This window comes from Gossypium hirsutum, chromosome A13 (genome assembly GCF_007990345.1).
Source record: "Gossypium hirsutum isolate 1008001.06 chromosome A13, Gossypium_hirsutum_v2.1, whole genome shotgun sequence".
Classification (NCBI taxonomy): domain Eukaryota; kingdom Viridiplantae; phylum Streptophyta; class Magnoliopsida; order Malvales; family Malvaceae; genus Gossypium; species Gossypium hirsutum.
Genome location: NC_053436.1, coordinates 34,307,052 through 34,324,214, shown reverse-complemented (window position 1 = coordinate 34,324,214; position 17,163 = coordinate 34,307,052).

Here is a 17,163-nt window from a genome sequence, read left to right as displayed (position 1 = left end):
CTAAAAGTGTCACCCCGATTTCTATTCGGTTCAAGGTGGGATTGCGGAATTGTAGAAGGTTGAACGCCACACCAAAGCAAGGTGATAAGTTCAAAAGAGAACGATAGACGCCACTAGCACGCTAGATAAGTCAGATCGAAACTCGTACAAATTTAGAGAGGAGAAAACTCACTCTTTGAACAAAGTTCATTCAAATGATCAAAAGTCAAAAGTCCTTTACAAATGAAATCAACAAACTATTTATACTAGTTTCTTATGCTAACCGAATAGTCCATTCATGAACTTAATGATTAAGTAATGAACCTAAATTAAGACATGAACCTTCTAGAAAAATGACCAATGGTGTCCTTGTCCATGTTCGGCCGAATGGGAGATGAATGGGAACCTTCATGCATGAGCAAACTTTGGAAGCCAATGGGATTGTCTAGGTTCGGCCATGGGATGCATGAAACTCCCAAAGGGTGTCTCTTGGCCGAATAGGTGCTTAGGAAACTCCAAGGGTCCTCCCACATGCATCGATTGTACATGGAACTTGGAAGGGGCCTTGAACCTAGCCATACATGCACTTGCATTGATTACCCCCCATTCATGCATGTGTGCCGTCCAAGGGAGATGCACCTTTCAATATGCATTAACCTTCCATGTACATGAATGTATGTCCTCCAAACATTGAACCGGTCCATGCATGTATCCTCCCGTTCAATTAACTTTCCCATGGACCTTGCATTAAATGCCATGAATGTATCTTCCAAATTCGGCTAACCTACAAAAGTAAATAACATAATTAAATAACACACAACTATTCATATAATTATAATTTAAAATAATAACTAAATAACTTAATATCACTAACTAAATTTGAACACAATAATTATAAGTCAACTTATAATAAATTCAGCTAGCTCAAAAATAGTCAAAACACTTAATGAATTGAAATTGAGCTAGGGGTTTCGGCATGAGCTGTAGCAAACTTAATTATAAACTAAATTAAGACTTAGTTTATTGAAAGAAAGAAAGAATGAGCTGAAAGTAAGCTCGGTTGAGCTCAAACGAGCTGAAACAAGCTCAAATGAGCTGAGTTGAGCTGGACGGTGCTCGAGGAGCTAGAAATGAGCTAGGATCAGCTTGCCAACAATGTACGGGTCCTTTGGATAGTTGCTTCAAGCTGATTTTGTGAGCTTTGGCCCTTGTTTCGAACCAAGGTTTTGCATTAGAAGCTAAAATAGCTTCTAGGAAATGTTTAGCATAAGCTTGAGTTATAGGTCCTTTAGGTAGGTCGTTTAGATCTTGGTTTGCACTCGAGGATGCCCCGGGTGTGCTCACATCATCCATCCATACTTAGTTGAAAATCAGGCCAAATTGTCAAAGTGGCCCAAGTTGTAAAGTTTTATTTTTATTTATTTATTTATTTATTTATTTATTTACTTAGTTTAAATTTTTATGTCAATATTCAGTCCAAGAGTCCCAGATAAAATGACCTTTGACCAAATTTCCATATTAAAATAATTAGGAGTTTTTTTTATTTTAGTTTTCTAATTAGATTAGGACTAGTTATAAGGCCTATTTAAAGGCATGGCTGTCCACCTTGTTAAACACTTATCATTATTATTAAAATTTTAGATTTGTTGAGAGCAGAATTTTCTTTGAGTTTTCTCCAAGATTTCTCTCTTGAGTTTTCTTTAGAAGTTGTTTTAACAATCTTGTGATTGTGGGAGCCATCTTCAACCTTCTTCTTGCCATTGATATTCTTTGGAGGGGAGATTAGAGCCGTTTGAAGGGAGTTGTGAGATCTTTCGAGATTTCAAGGCTTCTTAGGACTTATCTTTTAATTTCTTACTGTCAATTCTTTCTTTATTTCTACTTGTGCTGAATCATTATCTAATCTATTTTCTGTTCTTATTGTGTTTTCAGCCTTTTTCTATCTTAAGGAATCAGCCCAAAAATCCCCAATTTCTAGGGTTTTTCCATACTCTTTTTGGGTGAAATTAGATTGTCGAAATTTGGGGAAAACTATCTTGGTGTTCAATTGGGCAGAATCACAATCTCCTTGAGGGTTTCAAGAACCCTAACACTTATTTCTATTCTCAATTTGATTCTTTGCTGATTTGGGGATTTTATTTCAGATCTGGAAATTCAAAGTTCTAATCTTTTAATTTTTCTGTTTCGTTTCAGATCTGATTGTTTAGGGTTTTCGTAGGAGTTTCCCGTGACTTGGCAACTCGATCTTGGTCCGCGCACAACCCCGTATCACTATCCTTCATCAAAATTCACCTTAAGCAATATAAGACTCGGGGCAATACTTTTTAGTATTGAATCATTCTTAAAGTTTGAGTTCTTTATCCATTTCCATATATCTATCATCTTTGTAACTTAATTCTTTGTTAAACCGAACCTATCTTTCATCAAACCAAAACCCATCCTTTGAACCCATTTTGCCTACCTTTCGCTTATAAAAATCATCTAACTCCATCTATCTACAAAATCGAACAAACTTCTCGTCGACGATCGGGTAATCAAGTGAATCGACTCAATCAACCGAGCCGGATCACATCATTTGGTATCAGAGCTACTAAAACGAGGAGCGCCGACGTTCGTAATAAGGCCGCAAGTAGGTTCAAAACGTGAAAAAAAAATCAAAAAAAATTTGAGTTGTAATTTAATTTTTTTTCCCCTTGTATTTAGCTTACTATTGTATTGGAGTAACAAAAAAAATAAAAAAAAATTTGAAAAAAAATTGATTGAAAAAAAAAAGTGAAAAAAAATCGAGCAAAAAAAAAGGTGAGCAAAAAAAATCAAGTTAAAAAAAAGTGAAAAGTCTTGCGAGTTTTTATTTTTTTTCTCTCTTATTTAATCCGATCATCAAGTTTCCCTTCCTACCATTATTTACCCATCCCAACGCCACACTTGGCCTTGATTTTATTTTGTTTAGCCTACCCTACACCCACATCATTCCTTTGTAACCTATTTTGAAACCGACCCTCAAGCAGCAAATTAAGTCTATCGAGACGAATTACAAAATTGTGAGACGAGGTCGAGAGGTAAAAGGCACGTGTGTTTTACATCAAAGAAAAAGCCTAGAAGAGTGTAAACACGAGTGCGAGTGAAAATCATTATTTCTTTGTGAGAGATTGGTGAGGATTTTGAATTGGTGAGGTTCAGTTACTATTTATTCTATCTTTCGATTTTCGAACATTTTCTTGAATCATGTCTCAAGAAGAATTCTCTACCGATGAATTTCAATACTTGGTGAACGAGATGGGCCGAATATTGGAGGAAAAACTAAGCCCATTAAAAAGACGTTTGGACCGAGTGGAGGAAAAAGCCCGACGGAAGCAAAATCCACCGAGTCGAGAAATAGAGTTAAGTTCATCACGACGACATTATTCGAGAAGAGACACATATCAAGACTCCTATTCAACAAGGCTTTTGAGACCGCGAGAAGAAAACTTCGAGTCAAAAATCACTCGAGATGAGCGAGAAAGGACGAGCTATTCCTCGTATGCTTCAAAGAAGTCCTTCCCAAAGGATTGTTCTCGAAGAAATGGACGAGAAGCTTATGAAAATATTTTCTCTTTCTTTGAGCCAAATGATTATCTCTTTGATTCTTTCGTGTCATCCGCACATTGTAGTGAAAAAGAAAAAGAAATCAAAATAGTGAGTGAAAAAGAAAATGAAGAAAAGAAAATTGAAAAAGAAATTGAGATTGAGAAAAAAATTAAAAAAGAAAAAGATGTTGAAGAAGAAACGAGAGAAAATGAAGATAGTGAGCGAGAACAAAAAAAGGAGAACAAAATTTTAACTAACCCCCGTGATGTTTGTTTTTGTTCTGTTCCTTCTTTTCAGGTTCCGAAAAATCTCTGTGACGAATATCAACTTCAATATCTTTCTAACGAGCGACGTTTTTGCATGACCAAAAAAGGTAAGGATGAAGTTGAAATCAAACCACACGAGCTTGAAGGTAAGCGAGGTAAGGAAGTTTTAAAAACCGAGTCATGGCCATCAAGTTTGAAAGTTGTTGAAAATGACTTTGTTTTAAAAAAATTCTCTTATTTTCATTAATTAATTTCTATTCTTTGAATGTGGTTGATGTTGTTCGGTACGAACGACAAACTAAAGATTTGGTTTTGCATGATGTCGGGTTTTCACAAAAAGCAATTCAATTTTTCAAATATGATAATTTTGTGCATCCATTATTGTCATGTGACAAATCCATGAATTTGTGCAAGTTTGATTTGATGAATATAAAGAGATTTGAATGTTTGTTTCTATGGACACGAAAACCCTTTTGGTTTGACATGTTTGATTTACTAAAACACTTTGGCGTAAGTAATCAAACTCGTGTGTTCAAACCTGGAATTTATTATTTTAGGTTGATATGTGCGGAACTCAAGCATCCTAAATTTTATGTGACAAATTTATGTCTGTTTGATGTTTGGCCTCTGAAATTTAAAGACTCTGTTTATAATTTAAAATTGTTCTTTGATCATTTTATGTGGCTGTCCATGAAATTCATTTTTCATTTCGAAAAGGTAAGATCAACTCATGTTTTTGAACCTGGTATCGTTACATATGTTCAATATGTGAATAGTGTTTTAGCCTGTTCCTTTGAGTTCAACGTCTATGGAGACATTACCCTCTTTCAGCATTATGAACCCAACACTTCGAAAAGTGCAAGTTGCCTTTGTGTTTACCCTTCGTTTCAGGTTTTTCAAGGATTGTGTAATGAGCTTCGACTTCAATACCCTCTCAAGGAGAAAAGGTTTACTTTGATTGAAAAAGGTAAAATTGATTCTCAATTTTCCACTCCTATAGGTGAATCAGGTATGAATTCTGATGTTATGCGACCATCTTCTCTTAAGTCGAATGTAACTAAAATTTTTGAAGACACCTTGATTGCTGAAAATCGTTTGAATCCTGTTGTGGTTAATTATTTGATTTTGCTTGATGATGATAAATCCATTTTGAGTAATGATAAGACGATTTTTCTCTTTGGAAAATGTGATGAATTCATTGTTGAGAACATAACCAAACGTCAATTGCGAGTGCCAAACATGCGAAATCATGAATCATATGAAACTTTTCATTTGTGTGTTTGTGATGAAGATTTAAATTTCTTGTTCCATTACTTGCATTCCATTTACTTGAACAATGACTTGTGGAAGCAAATTGAAAGGTTTGAATGCTTAAAAACATATTTGTCTTTGTCTCGACCATTTGATGAGTTATGGATATGGAAGGAGTTTTGTCCATATGATTGTAAGAATGATGTTTTAAGTTTGCCTTTTTACATAACTCATACTTGTCTTGTTATGACCATGCATGATCCACATAGTTGTTCTGATCATTTCTTGATGATTAATGGTTGTCTATTTTCATTGATTATTTGCCATCTCTAATGCCGAATATTGTGAGTTCTTTTGCAAAGGCTTATGAATGACTAATTGTTCCATTCATTCAAGGAGAGTTGCAAAAGACGGATTATTTTCTAGAGAATAAATAGCTCGACTTGAGGACAAGTCGTTTTGAAGAAGGGGGGAATGATGTGACCACACCCCAAGCCCCATCAAGTCCTCGTCTTGATTCCCTCGAGCTTCCAAAGGGACCAATGACCTGAGCTAGGTCCAAGCGATTTCATGAAGTTGTTTCAGCTTTGTTGTTCAAGTTTTGGAAGGAGAATCAGCTTGTTGAAGATGAGGAAGCTCGATCCAACTCCTTGAAGAAACCATGCACCTTAGTGCAAGCTAATTTCAGCTCCATTTTAGCTTTTCTAGCTCGTTTCAACTTCGACCAGCTCAATTGAGCTCATTTCAGCTCAATCGAGCTCAATTTAGCTACAATTCAGCTCATTTATTTTATTGGTTGAATAATTAAAGTATTTTATTAACTTAGTTTAAGTTATTACAGCTCATAATTATGTTTTGATTTATTTCATGTTTTTAAAGTTGTCTTAGCCGAATTTAATATGTTTAGCTTAAGACTTTATTTTTGTCTATTTTAAATTTATGTGTTAATTAATATATCTATTTTAATTAATTTGTTCATGTTTCATGTAGGTACAGCCGAATGTGGAGATTCATTCAAGCTAGGTGCATGAACGTCTACTTACAATGCATGATGTGGGAACACAATTAAAGATGATTCATGAATGGGCTGGTTCAATGAACGTAAGGATGATGCATGAATGATTTAATACAATGAATGGAAGAATGCATGAATGTTCACTTACATGCATCGGTTGCTGTCCATTGATCTCCTAAGTACCTATTCGGCCAAAAGGCATCTCTTGGAGTGTCCATTCACACCTTGGCCGAACCTAGACATGTCCATTGCTCTCCCATACATTCACCAAGCCTTCAAGTTCATTTCCTTAGCCATGAAGCTGCCCATTGAAGTACCATTCAGCTGAATTTGGACATAGCCTTTAAAGATACATTTCTAGATTAGTTTAATTCAATTAAAGCCGAATTTACTTAGTCTATTTGGCTATCTAATGTAATCTATAAATAGTTCTTTTCTCTTTGTAAAAAGGTTACAGAATTTGATCAATTAAACTTAATAGAACTTTTGTTCTTGTGAGGTTACCTCCTCTCTTCTTTCGTTCGAGTCTTGAAGCGACTTAACTAGCTTGCTAGTGGTGTCAATCCAAACTCCATTGAAGTTATCACTGAATCGGTGTGGCGTTCAACCATCTTCCTATACCTTTGGTTCTTACCTCCATATAGGTAACGGGTCAAGGTCCGCTTCTATCCTTCATCAAAATTCACCTTAAGCAATATAAGACTCAGGGCAATACTTTTTAGTATTGAATCATTCTTAAATTTTGAGTTCTTTATCCATTTCCATATATCTATCATCTTTGTAACTTAATTCTTTGTTAAACCGAACCTATCTTTCATCAAACCAAAACCCATCCTTTGAACCCATTTTGCCTACCTTCCGCTTATAAAAATCATCTAACTCCATCTATCTACAAAATCGAACAAACTTCTCGTCGACGATCGGGCAATCAAGTGAATCGACTCAATCAACCGAGCCGGATCACATCAAAATACATGAATGTTTGGGTTCAAATGCACATTCGGTTACATGAATGATGAAGATTCATGCATGAATGTATCTAGAAGATCCAATCCCTTTGGACGGTACACATGCATGCATGGAAGGAAATTAATGTAAGTTCATGTAAGGCTTGGTGCAATGTATGAAGAGGTGCATGTAGAATTGAGGTTCAATGGACGGCATTTAAGGGAGTACATGTACTGGAGACGTTCATGCAAGTAGGGGCTATTTAATGTTCATGTTTTGAAGGTTCATGGACCGAATTTATGGAGGAACATACATTGGGACGTTTCATGCATGATCCATGCATTTTCAAGCTAACCATTCAATTATTCAAGGTGCATTAAAGCTTCATTCGGCCAAGGGGGATGATGGAACATTAAAGGGCTGCACATTCATGGATATTCATGATTTTTCTTCTAGAATTATCTAGGTGTTTATGGCCGAATTTCTTAGCTTCTAAGCTTGTCCATTCAGCTACTTTTATTTAGGCTATAAATATATGTTATTTCATTTGTAAGAGGTTAGACTTTTCACTTAATGAAACTCTATTAAACTTTCATGGAATTTGTGAGATTTCTTTCTCTCATATTTCGTTGAGGACTTCGTTGGCTTATCTAGGAAGCCTAGTGGCGTCAACCCTGTTCTTCACTATCCCGAACTTATCACTATCAAATAGTGTGGTGTTCACCCATATACCGAGGTTCCTACTTTGCTAAGTAGCGGGTCGAGGTTTATCACTTTCATCCTCCACCTTGAAAGCCTATAAGCATTTGGGTCGATATTTTCTAATATTGGTTCGTGCTTGCTTTTAAGAACCCTTTTCTTCCATATCCATCATCTATTTACTTCTTTCACTTTCCCTTCCAATTTAGCCGAACCTATACATATTATTCTTATCCATAAACCATCATAGAACCATTATACATAGCTTCCATCCTATTTTTCCATCAACTTCATTTCAAAAGTGAATTGAACGATACTTTCTCGTAGACGATCGGGCAAACTCGTATACGACTCGACTCTCCCCAAGGCGGTTCATATCACAAACTTTTCTTATATTTCGTTCAAAGATTCATTTGGCGTTCCTAGCGTTCTAGTTGTGTCAACCGTGTTCTTTGTCGATTCTGAACTTATCACTACTTGTAGTGTGGCGTTACAAACTAAACCGAGGTTCCTATCTTGTTAGATAGTGGGTCGAGGTTCCCTCTACCAAACCTAAACTGAACCAAAAAGTGCATATAAATAACGGGTTGATACCAAATGGTATTGGTTCTTGTTTGCATTCTTTGTTCGATCCCATTTCTTTCTTACCCAAAACATACCAAAATCGACCATTTTCGTGCCTTCCCATTTATACCATTTCCTCCAAACACATTTCTTCTCAAATCTTACTTCTGTCTAAATTACTAAACTAAGTTAACGATACTTCTTTGTAGACGATCGGGCATTTCATATACGACTCGACTCTTCCCAAGGCAGTTCGTATCAACCCGGGCCAGATCACATCAAAATGATGGTACTCGCACTCGTGTTTACACTCGTTTGGCTTTTACCTCCCCTCGATTGCGCTCACTCACTCGTGTCTTTTTCCACTCCTTTCTTCTCTTATAACCTCGTAAAGGATTTACTAGGCTTGATCTCTAGGTTTAGGGTTGGCTGAAAGAACAGGGATTTGGGTAGAAAGTGTGGCGTATATATGGATAGGAATATAAGAAAGAAGGTGGATTGGGAATTATGTTGATTCAAGGGCTTCGACGTTCAAATAACAAATAAATTGCATAAACACCTTTTTTCGAATTTTTTTGTTTGATTTTTTTAAACTACTAAAATAATAATTACAATATAATACTTGAATTTCACGAAATAATTTTTTTCTTTTTTTACTTTTTTTATGAACCTACTCCAAGGTTGCTCCGAACGTCTGAACTTCTTATTTTAGGTAGCTCTGATACCAAATGATATGAGCTCGACTCAGTTTGATTTGAGTCATATGTAAGATGCCCGATCGTCTACGAGAAAGTGTCAATGGAAATTGAAGGGAGAAGGTAGTTTCGGTTTATGAATATTTGGATGTCTAAGTTGGGTTAAAAAGTGGTTAATAAGCTTAGGTTCAAGAAAGAAAGTAGTTAGGAAATTTGTAAGTTTGTTTCGGTTCAAAAAAATAAACAAAATATGGTTGATCAGAAAATTTTGGTATTGGAAGAAAATATGGTAAAGGATTGTACTAAGAACAAGTTGAACTGTTATTAGCAAATATTGACCCGAGACTTATTAGTTCTTAGTTGGGATGGTTGAAAACAAGGATGGACCTTGACCCACTATCTAGGCAGATAGGAACCTTGGTATGGGGTGTTTGAACTCCAGACTAAAAAGCTAGTGATAAGTTCGATTTCGTAAAAGAAATAGTTCACGCCACTACTAGGTAGGTTAGCCAACAAAATCTTAAAAGAGATTTAGAGAAGAAAATTCTCACAAGAACAAAGGTTCAGCTATAAATTTGGCAAAAGTCCTTTACACAATGCAAATGGCTGAATTTATAGGCCTTACAAGTCCAGCCGAAAAGGCACATTCATAACTTATGAACTAGATAAGCCTTGAATGTTCTTGAAAATTCTAGAAAATCAACACTTAATAAGCTTGTCCATGTTCGGCTGCACCTTCATCCAAATAGTCACCTTCATGGCTAAGGAATGGGAGATGAATGATCAAGGTGTGAACAAGACCTTTGGAGCTAAGGCTAGATTTGGCCAAGGCTAATAAGTGAGCCATAAATTAGTGATGCTTGGCCTAAAGTGTTGGAATTAATGTGGAAAGCTCATTAGCCTTTTTGGGTGTGAACACCATCCATCGAAAAGCCATCAAATGTGAACAAGGCTAGCCGAATGGTCCATGGAATGTGAACACAAGTCCAGCGAAGTGTGAAAGCTTTAAGGAAAACTTAATGACCACCTTGGTTATTTGGAGAGGCATGGCCAAATAGTCACATGGGGAACACAAATGGGCAGCACACCAACATTACTTCATCCATGCACCATGCGTCCCAAGTTATGCACCTACATGAATTAAAAATCAATTCATTAAATCCCATATGAACACCTTAAATTCGGCACAAATGTGAACAAACATTCCAAGCACTAATTCGGTTATTACATAATTAAGACATGTAATATAAAACATAATTTAATTACTAATGTGAACTTAATTAAAAACATAGTTAATTTATAATAGCTAACTGATGAACTTATTCAAGTAAAAAGTCAACACTAGTATAATAAGCTATAAATAACTTCATGAGCTACGATTAAGCTCGTGAGCTATATTCGAGCTAAGTCCGAGCTCGAGAGCTGAAGTTGAGCTGAGAACAAGCTAATGAGCTGGAGTTGAGCTGGAGTTGAGCTCGTTGAGCTGGAACTGAGCTTGCTGAGCTGGTTGCGAGCTAGACAAGCTAGGAAGAGATTACAAGGATGACTTAGTGAGCTAGTCCACGAACTCTCGAGTAAGTTGGTGATAGATTCGGCCCAAGCTCTATCAATTAGAGCTGAAATTGTGTCTTTGAACCTCTTGGCTCGGGCTCAGGTAATCGGTCCTATGGGCAACTCGAGAGGATCTACATTGGCAGCTAGCAACTCATGAGGTGTGGCTGTATCACTTGTGCAAGCCGACTTTAGCTCCTTACCAGCTACCCGAGCTCAATTCAGCTCCATTCAGCTCACTTGTTAGCCTATAAATAGTTTGCACATTTTATTGTAAAGGGACTTTTTCCAAATTTGTTAATGAACATTTGTTCTTGTGAGGTTGCTTCCTCTCATATCTCGTACAAGTTTCGAAAGACTTATCTGTCTTGTGCTAGTGGTGTCAATCTTCTTGTTTGAACTTATCACCAATCTTGGTGTGGCGGTCACCTATCCATCTATCCATTTTTTCACCTTAACAATATAGGAACCGGGGTGACACTTTTTAGTGTTGAATCATTCCTAACGTTAAGTTCGTTTTCCATTCCCATCCTTTGAATTATTTTCTTGTTATTCCAAACTAAGCCATTTAACCATCATCCATCTTTGCTACTAAATCGAACCTATTACTAAATTCACCCTACTTTGAAACCTTCCGCTTACCCGTATCTTTTCATTCACTTCTAATTCTAAAACCCGAAGCACGAACGACTCTCTCGAACGACGATCGAGCAACTAAGTGAACTAGACTCACCAACCCGAGCCAGATCACATCATTTGGTATCAGAGCTTGTAAATCGAGAGGTGCCGACGTTCGTATCAGGATCGAACTAGGTTCGTTGTGAAAAAAATCAAATTAAAAAAAATTCAAGTTGTAATTTTCGTTTTCTCTCTTGTAATAGTGATATTGTGAAGTATTAAAAAAAAGACAAAAAAAAACGAAATTATAAAAAAAAAAAGTGAAGTGATCAATTCTTCTGTTGTTTATATTTTGACCCGATCGACAAAGTGTTCTTTTCATCAACTTTGCACCCATTTCCAAAATGCCACACTACATCAAAGACTATTTTTTTTTCTTTTAGCCTACCCGTACACCGTGACATTCTAACCTTTGTAACCATCTTGAAACCGACCCCAAGGCACCAAGACAGGTCGAAAGAAACAAAATACGAGGTTACGAGAGTAAGCTTGAGTGGTAAAAGGCTAGAGTGTGTGAGAACATTCGAGAGTTGAAAAGCCAAAAATGAGCGAAAACACGAGTGTGAGTGCCATCATTCTTTCTTTTCGAGTGAACTCGTAAGGATGTTGTAGTGAGGACTTTGTGTCAATTTTACTTAACAATTTTCCTTTCAGCGATAACATCATGTCTCGCAAAGAATTTGCCGAATTAGAATATCAATATTTGGTGCAAGAAATGCGAAGAATGGTGAAAACTGAGTTTGACAAATTGCACGAGAGATTAGATCGTGTGGAGAAAAGAGACCAAAGGGCACGAATGTCATCAATTCAAAAAGTGGATTCGAGAGCATCACGGAGATACACATCCAACGACTACTCAAGAAGAGATTACGATCGAGATTCTTTTTCATCAAGGAATTCAAGACGAAGAGAAGCCGATTTTGATTTTGAATCCTTCCGAGAAGACGTGCGAGATGAAAGATACACCTCTTCAAGAGCTCCAAAGAAAACAGCCACGGAGAGATCTTCATGAAGGATTGTTCGTGAATCATATGTAAATGATTTTTCTTCTTTTGAACAAAATGATTTTTCTCCTAAATCTTTTGTAACCTCTTGTAAAAAGCAAGCGAGAAAAGAAGAAGACAAAAAGAAAAAAGAGATCAAAAGAAAAGAGAGGCAAGAAAAGATTATGAGAGAAAATGAGAGGATTTTGAATGAAATCGAGAGAAGAAACAAAGAAAATGAGAGAATCTTGAATGAAATTGAGAAAAGAAACAAAGAAATGAAAGAAAAAGGAAAAGAGAGTGAGAGTGAAAAAGAAAAAGAGAATGAAAAAGAGTTTGAGAGAGAAAAAGAATGTGAACAAGAAAAAAGAGTGGAAAAACAAATTGAGATAAAAGAAACGAGTGGTTCAGAAGAAATAGAATCGAGTGAAAATGATGTTAGTGAGCAAGCGAGAATTCTTTCTACTAACACTTATGCTCGATCTTTTAGTGATCTTTCTTTTCAGGTTCCTAAAAGTCCGTGCGACCAAATCCAACTCCGATACCTTCAAAATGAGAGCCTTTTTCAGTTGTTTGAAGAAGGTAAGTCCGTGGATGATCGCCACCCATTGGAAATCGAAGGTAAGGAAGGTAAGGAATCTTTGTTTATCGAATCAAGGCCGCCTGATTTAAAAATTATTCATAAAGATTTTGATGGCATAACTTTTGAAAAACTTCCATCTTTTGATCTCGCTAATTATTGTTTACATATTAATGTTAACGATGTTGACTCAATAGATGCCACGAAGATTTCGTTGTATGACATGTTTTATAACGGCAATTCTGTTGATTCTGTTGGACTGGTTCATCCTGCGCAAATTGTGAATGTATGTGATAAAAGGTTTTCACATTTTGATAAGCATGGCTATGTAAATTCTTTGAATTCATCAATCTGTTTAGACGTGCCTATTCAAATGATTTGTGATGGATTTGAATTTTTGAAAGGTCGCATGAACACAACTTCTTTGCTCGATATATGTGGTAAAAGATTTTTGCATGAAATATTTAATCTATTTGATTATGCTCTTCAAGAGAAATCTTTGAATTTCTATGCAAAATATCCATGTTTCGGACTGTTTGTTCGACTAGGATTTGTGACACATGAATGCTAGTGTATTTGTCAGTTTAAAATCTCTTTGATTCACTTTTGCAACCTATCTGCAAAAATGAAATTTTTGTTGCAATTTGGGATAAGTGATCAAAACCGAGTCGTTAAGCTGGGAGAAAGCCAATTCGAGTTGTTTCCAAGAAAAGGTAAGCATTGTGATCTTATTGTAAGTAACTTTGTTATACCTTCTCATCTTCTTCGAGTCTTATCTTTATTTTTGGAAATTAAGCATGTGGCTGGATTACAAAATCAAAACCTAGTTTTTGATTCTGAAAATTTTAATTTTGATCCCGGCATTAGTTTATTTGCCCAACTTTGGATTAAGAAGCTGGAGCGAGATTGTATGTTCTTCTTTCGGTGTTTCCTTAAACTTCTTCATTATTTTGTTGTTGAAACTTTGAAATGGCCTATCCAAAAAGAGGAAGGACATATGACTAATATTTTGTCTTTTCGAGTCTTGTGTGACTTTCAGGTTATTGTGAGCCATTCTACCCCATTCGACGACCAAGGGTCTAGTGACGACGAAAGCTTTTTCGCAAGCAAATGGCCTGACTTAAGGACAAGTCACTTTAAAGACGGGGGGAATGATGTGAGCACGCTCGGGGCATCTTCGAGTGCAAACCAAGATCTAAATGAGCTGCCTAAAGGACCTATAACTCAAGCTCATGATAAACATTTCCTAGAAGCTATTTTAGCTTCTAATGCAAAACCTTGGTTCGAAACAAGGGCCAATGCTCACAAAATCAGCTTGAAGCAACTATCCAAAGGACCCGTGCATTGTTGGCAAGCTGATCCTAGCTCATTTCCAGCTCCTCGAGCTCCGTCCAACTCAACTCAGCTCATTTGAGCTCGTTTCAACTCGTTTGAGCTCAACCGAGCTTACTTTCAGCTCCTTCTTTCTTCCTTTCAATAAACTAAGTCTTAACTTAGTTTATAATTAAGTTTGCTACAGCTCATGCCGAAACCCCTAGCTCAATTTCAACTCATTAAGTGTTTTGACTATTTTTGAGCTAGCCGAATTTACTTCATAAGTTGACTTATAATTATTATGTCTAAATTTAATTATTGCTTCTAAATTGTTTAGTTATTAATTTAAATTATGATTTTTTATGAATAGTTATCTTTTAATTAATTGTGTGTTAATTCATGTAGGTTAGCCAAATGTGGAAGGTACATTCATGAAGAGATGCATGAACGGGAAAGTTCAACGAATGAGAAGATTGATGGATAGCCTGGTTCAATGCTTGGAGGGAATTAAGTTCATGTACATGGGAGGTTAATTACATGCATGTGGATTAAGAAGATACATTCACTTTGGACGGTACACATGCATGAATGAAGGCATTTATTGCATGTTCATGTACGGCCAGATTCAAGCTCCCTTCTAGTTCATGTATGGCCGAATTTATGTGGGTGAAATACATGAATTGTTTGCTGTCCAATTGACTTCCCTAGGTGTCTATTCGGCCAAGAGACACTTTTTGAATGATTCATTCATCCCATGGACGAATTTAGGCAAGCTATTGAGTTCCCAAGACATCACATTCATCCAAGATGCTTTGCTTACACATGAAGCTGTCCAATGGAGTTCCCATCAGCCGAATTTAGTCCTAGCTAATTAAAGACTTGTTCTAGATTATTCTAGTGCATTCATAGCTGAATTTATTTAGTCTTTAAAGATATTAGTTTGTCCATTCGGCTACTACTTGTTAGCCTATAAATAGTTTGCACATTTCATTGTAAAAGGACTTTTGCCAAATTTGTTAATGAACATTTGTTCTTGTGAGGTTGCTTCCACTCATATCTCGTACAAGTTTCAAAAGACTTATCTAGCTTGTGCTAGTGGCGTCAATCGTCTTGTTTGAACTTATCACCAATCTTGGTGTGGCGTTCACCTATCCATCTATCCATCTTTTCACCTTAACAATATAGGAACCGAGGTGACACTTCTTAGTGTTGAATCATTCCTGATGTTAAGTTCGTTTTCCATTCCCATCCTTCGAATTATTTTCTTATTATTCCAAACCAAGCCATTTAACCATCATCCATCTTTGCTACTAAATCGAACCTATTACTAAATTCACCCTACTTTGAAACCTTCCGCTTACCCGTATCTTTTCATTCACTTCTAGTTCTAAAACCTGATACGGACGCACGCGGACCAAGATCGAGTTGCCAAGTCACTAGAAACTCCTACGAAAGATCCTAGACGAACAGATTTGAAATCAAAAACAAAGATTAAGATTAAACTGAATCAGATTTGAATTTAAAATTCCCAAATTCAATTAAAAGAGTAGCAAGAAGAAAAGAAATAGAATCGATGAATCAAACGAAATTGAGAAGAAAGAAAAGATGCGAATCTGCCAAGGAATTGATTCGGCCAAGAATGCCCAATTTCCAGCAATCAATTGATTCCCAAATTGAAAGAAATCCAATCGGCCAAACCCTAGGAATTGGGGATTTTTGGGTTCGAATGGGTGCTGCCAATAGGAGAACAACTTAAACGATGAGATCTTGAGTTTAATCAATGCTGGAAAACAAACAAGAACAGCAAAATATTAGATGAGAAATCGGCACAAGTATAAGCAAAGAAAAGTAAAGAAAGAAATCGAAAACAGCAAGAATTAAAGGATAAGTCCTAAAGATCCTTGAAATCCCAAAAGATTTCACAAATCTCTTCAAACGGCTCTAATCTCCCCTCCAAAGAATATCGATGGCAAGAAGAAGGTTGAAGATGGCTCCCACAATCAAAAGATTGTTAAAACAACTTCTAAAGAAAACTCAAGAGAGAATTCTTGGAGAAAACCCCAAAGAAAATTCTGCACTCAACAAATCTGAAATTTGATAGAAAAATAATAATAAGATGTTTTTACAAAGGGTGGCTGGCCAATGCTTATATAGGCCTCCAACAAATCCTAATCTCACAAGTAACTAAAAAAATTAAACCTAATTAATAAAATAACAAGGTAAATTCGGCCATGCACTTATATGGGCTGTTTTGGGCCGAATTTTACATGTAATGCTCCTAAAGATTAAAAATTAAATTAAACAAGTAAGATGTTTACGAATTGGGCCCTTTGACATTTTGGCCTGATTTTCAACTAAGTATGAAGAAATTTCTTGATTGGGCTGGATTTTGGTTATTGGGCCTCGCCTTCAAGAATTTGGGCTCGTGATCCATCTCCTACCAAAATTGGGTCGTTGACGCTCGTAATGGAGATCCAATGCGTTTTGGCTGCAAGATTTGGTTTCTTGGACCAAGATTTCCAAGATTTGAAATCTTGATTTTCTTGATTCTTGAAATCTCTTCGAACAGCAAAATTGGGCCAAGATTCGATTTCTTGATTTTCTTGAAAACAAGAAAGTGAATCTTGATTTTCTTGTTCTCTCGTGTATGCATCTAAGGCCTTGCTAACAAGCTCTTGAATGGTCCCATTTAGTTTGGACCGCATTTGTCGGGCCTTTGATCTCGTTATTGGGCCTTGTGGCAATTTGAGCCCATCACGTTCTTGAACTTGGATTGGGCCTTTATGACTCGTATCATTCCCCCTTCCTCAAAAAGATTCGTCCTCGAATCTAAAAAATCAAATGAACTTGGCTTTCCTCGATCGAACGGGACTAATGGCAATTGAGTCCACTGAAAAGAATAGCCATGCAATAATAAATAGCAACGCAAACAAGCTTGTAGTCCAATTATAAGCATAATAGAACAGGTATAACGCATGTGAATGGACAGATTCAGATTACCATGCATTAATCGACGGTTTATAGATTCACTCACACATGCATTATCAAAAACAAGAATCTTTTTATCAACCAT